The sequence below is a fragment of the Elaeis guineensis genome, chromosome 11 (genome assembly GCF_000442705.2).
Source record: "Elaeis guineensis isolate ETL-2024a chromosome 11, EG11, whole genome shotgun sequence".
NCBI classification, from domain to species: domain Eukaryota; kingdom Viridiplantae; phylum Streptophyta; class Magnoliopsida; order Arecales; family Arecaceae; genus Elaeis; species Elaeis guineensis.
In genome coordinates this window covers 86,766,249-86,770,962 of record NC_026003.2, presented here as the reverse complement: position 1 = coordinate 86,770,962, position 4,714 = coordinate 86,766,249, and the positions used below count along the sequence as shown (strand labels likewise).

Here is a 4,714-nt window from a genome sequence, read left to right as displayed (position 1 = left end):
TGGTTAGAGAGGACATCTCTTTTAAATCTCTGCTTCTCAATTTTCAAATTTTTCTGAAGAACATCAAGAGATAGACCTCAATTAAGATTCATCATGAAGTTTTGACATACCATGGCTATGTACCCATTCCATCACCTCTGATCTGCAAGTAACATGGCAAGCCTATCAAGAAGAACCTGATTTCATATTAGAGATTGGCCCAAACTTTCTACAAGAGTTACAGAGAAACAAATTGTTTCACTACCAAGAAAACTGGTAAATTCATTGTCCTCACGAATCTGACTGGTCAATGGCAGCTCATTCAAATGCAGGCTTGTCCCACACCAGCTCTCACCAGAAGCATATCGTAAAGCGTTAAGCTGAATCAAAACCTGTTCACCTTAACTTTGTAGAAAAAGCAGCAGCAGCAACCGCTGCTTACAAATAGCTCACTCATGATATATGATTATTATATCATAGGCCAATAACTAGCTGCTTTATTCTCTCTTTTTTTTTTTTTTTTTAAAGTTATGCCAATCCACAAAAATGTTTTCGAGATTGCAATGAAAGGCTTCGCAATCAGAGTATACCTTTCCCATGAATCGCTCGAGGATGAATGCATTTTTTCCCCCTTAACATGACATCTATGTAAAATCATTACAGGGCCGATAAAAAACTTGGGCTTGGTGTGTAGGCACTTTAAATAAAAGACTGGAATGCTAATACTAAAGGTGCCCGGATAAGGTTGTCCATTGGGAATGTTGGTCACTGTTGGAGCTCACAACTTTGACACTGGTGACCTGTAAGTGGTTTAAGTCTGAAAATAATCAGTAAGATGTTTTCATGATATCTGGATAGCGGTCAAGCCAAAGTTGTGTTTAGATACCTTGCACAAGCAATTCCAGTTATATGGTGATAACTAAGAATATTTGCAGATTAATATACCATCTTCTGCTGGAAATTGTTTAAGGAGTCTGCAGCCTGATATAAAACATAATCAGGATGTGAAAATTATGCAACCTGTAAACAAAGTTATTGAAGCCCATGGTTCAGGTCCTTCCCTCCATTTTGTGTTCCTAGTAAATGTATAATGCTTATACAAATCCCACATCCAGCATTTGGAAAGAAAGCAACAACATTGGTATACTTACATTAACTGATCGAACCCATGCTAAAATCCCATAACTTCTTCGCCAGATTTGTGTCAGCAGCATGAGATTTAAGTTCGGCTTCATTGCAGTCAACAAAATACCTACCACTCACTCCCTGGACTTGTGGATGCAATGCCAAGTAACATGTTGTGGCCGCACCCTGTTGTGGATAGAGAATGAAACCACGTTGACATGCTATCAACTCAAGATAAAAGAAAAATGAAACCAAACCTGTTACTATTCTAAATCATATTTCATTGATTGACAAGCTTAGAGTGAAGGACCACATTGAACGAACTTCTCAGGTGGCAATTTAGCATATATTCATTAATTATAATGCCTTAATGGATTCTGAGATTTTTATAATTATAACAGGAAGCACACCCTATCTTCTTGGTTATGGTTCTTTGATGGCATGCTTAGAATTAAGAGGATAATAAAAGATACTGATGTGACAAATGCAATAGGCATGACTTCAACAATCTATAATGCTGGATACATAGGAGCTCTGCCTTCCAACTGCAGGATAAAGGGAAGATTGAGGTACACGAGAAGGTATCTGAGTGTAAAATTGAATGTTTCTTTCCCTATTCTATGCCTTGATGTTGATACAAGATGCACCTTCATATCCTTTATGTTGACGCATTACAGCTTTCTGAGAGACATATGCAATGAGTTGTCTTATAACCTCTAAATCCACCCTTATGAATCTTCTCATCATTTTGACATAACCATCAAAATTAGTTACTTAATAAATATTAAATGCTGACCAGAATATGACTTCCTTGCCAGTCCATGCCATCCTGTTGAACTATACCAAATTATTGCTGGAACAATTCATGCATGAACCCTGTGGTGCTCTGATTATCAAAATGGATCAATCTATATCAATCATGCTGGTTCAGTATAGTCTATATCAAGATTTTAAATCCTATGGAACAGCGCTGTCTCAATTTTTTCATGAAATGGAATATGCTGCCATCCCATCCATCCCGATACTTGGGACAGAGGATGTTCCAAGACATTCCGATCAGAATACTGGGATGCTAGTGGAATGATCCTGTTCTGACATACGGGTTAGTATCCCATCTCGATGTCTCACTGGGACTTGAATCCTTGGTCTATATGACTTAGCAATCCTCCACACCAAGCCAATCTTCACTCCACACCCCCCCCCCCGAGATGACATGGCACATGTTAGTACTTTTGTGCATGATACTTTGTCCTAGATATTGACTACACCACAATGGGCTGCTTTGAAATAAGTGTAACACCAAGGACCTCACCCAAAAGGGGATTACAAAAGGTTTTTATTTGGGATCCTTGGTCCAGCTTAAGTATCCAAGAATTCCCCAATGAACAACCTCATGTGTGATTGAATACATGCTCATGAAAATGCTTGCATATTTCCTTGTTTAAACCTTGGCATCCTTGCCATAGGATGTCCCATCAAAAACATGATCATGAGCTTGTGGTCATCCCTAAAAGGGTATTGATATCATTTGTAACCATCCAGGACCTCCAAAAAAGGGTTATATTTGGGGTCCTTGGCCCTTCTTAAGTGGGCATTCCATACACACATCTAATGTGCAACCAAAAATATTCCAACATAGAGCCTTATGTAGGAAAAACGTATGGCATTCATGCTAGATCTTTAAAATTTTTTTAAGCAATGGAACAAACTAATCTAGCATGCATCTAGTAGATCTCATCTCATGAGATCGAATCTATCATGTCCTTAAGATTTAAGCATAAAATTAATATATGAAAATCATAAACATGAAGATCTCATCTTCACCTTTGCACAGATAGTTATTTACCACGATTTAATGATCATAGAATCTCTTCAGATTCCTTGAAGAGCCACATAAATGTCCGACCTTCAAAGATATCCACGGGAACGATCTAGGAAGCTCCTCTTATGCTTCTTCTACAAGAAACCAGCATGCACCTCCAAGGAAAGGAGGAAGAATGTTATAGCCCAAACCTGTTTCAGCCCAGCAGATTAAAGCCCAAAGCGAAAAAAAAAAAAAAAAAAAAAAAAAAAAAAAAAAAGGCTGAGAGAGAGAAACTCTCTTTGCTCTCTCTCTCTCTCTCTCTTTCTCTCTCTAGATCATAGGATTTATGGAATTAATTTATTATTAAAAAAAAAATTATTAATAAAACTAAAAATAAAAATTAGGATGTCCAGGGATTAATTCGAAAATCGGGATGCTGTAGACGAATTGATCCTAGTGGAGACATTAGATTTTTAATAAATTAGTTATTTTTAATTCGATGAAATTTTGATTTAAAATATGATATTTGACGTATCAGGTTCTGAGAAGGATTTTCGAGATCCCTAGAATTTCTAGTTTGGACTTTCTTTTGAGGTAAGTAGTGTTTACTTTTACTGAATTTATCTGGTAAAATTTTGAATTAAATGAATTTATGCATGTTTGTGATTAAAATTATTTATTGAAATAATTGTTGAAATTATTTATGATTAAAGTTAATTGTAGAAATTATTTATGATTAAAGTTATTTGTTGAATAATTATTATGATGATGTATGATCACAAAGAATGACATGGTTGATTTGACTCGAATATCATTTATTTATATTATTTTGAAAATAATATATGAATTGAAAGACAATATGAAATTGACAACCTGACTGTGTTGAGGACCCCGCCAACGGAGGCATATACGTTGGCAATTGACTGTCCTGAGGATTTACGTCGCCAGTAAGACCAGCGACATGTCGCCAGATAGACCAGCGACAAAACCGCCAGTTAGACCAGCGGTTCCAAAGGACTTGGCTGCCAGATGATTCGCAGCCCACCGCAAGCAGATACGCGGTATTATGACCCTGCCACAGGGATAATGTGGTCATAGTCATGGTTGGTAAGAAGAATTTAAGAAATTGATGAAATTAAGAAGAAAGGCATAATTGGAAATTATGACGAATTGACTTCTAAATATGATTGACAGTATGAATATGATTTCATGAAATTGCATATTGAATTGTTATGCATAGTATTATTTGCCTGATTATTCAGTTAAAGGTATACACTGCTTACTGGGCTATTTAGCTCATGATAAGTTTTATGTTTTTCTTACAGATCCAGAAAATTAGCATGATGCGGGATTTCGGTTGGGAGAGCGATTAGAGATGGAGTTAACTCATTGATTTAGGGTTTTCTCAGAATTGATTCAAGACCTTTAGTTTTGCTTTTAGTATTGACATTGTCAGACAGTTATTTTTTTTGAACACTTAGTTTTGATTTGTTATTTGAACCAAGGTTTGATTATTGAATAAAGAAAAATTTATTTAACCATTTGTGAAGATATCATGATGAGATGCCTTGCATGCTTATGGGAAAAGTATTCTATAAGTATGCGGCGGTTGCCATGACCCTCGATTCACAATCTCGGGTCGGGGGCGTGACAATTAATATGGTATCAGAGCATAAGTAGATAGATAGAGACATGTAGAATAAAGTGAGTGATGGGTAGACATTAGGAAATTAAAAGGTTAAGTTATGATAATTATGATTTGACTTGTCACAAGTTATAACCTTATTGAGGATAAGTATTATCTCA

The 4,714-nt window shown here is 36.2% G+C and overlaps 1 long non-coding RNA gene across 3 annotated transcripts; it reads right to left on the bottom strand.

Moving 5' to 3' along the window:
- Window positions 1-551: 551 nt before the first annotated feature.
- Window positions 552-3,993, bottom strand: LOC140852585 (uncharacterized). Of its 3 annotated transcripts, none has more exons than XR_012135471.1 (3): window positions 3,782-3,993; window positions 866-1,290; window positions 552-779 (listed from the first exon to the last, which is right to left on the bottom strand). It is a non-coding gene; the product is annotated as an uncharacterized lncRNA (long non-coding RNA). The 3 variants fall into 3 exon arrangements; XR_012135472.1 differs by lacking the exon at window positions 3,782-3,993 and adding an exon at window positions 2,951-2,975; XR_012135470.1 differs by lacking the exon at window positions 3,782-3,993 and having other exon boundaries at window positions 866-2,933.
- Between the last annotated feature and the right edge of the window lie 721 nt (window positions 3,994-4,714).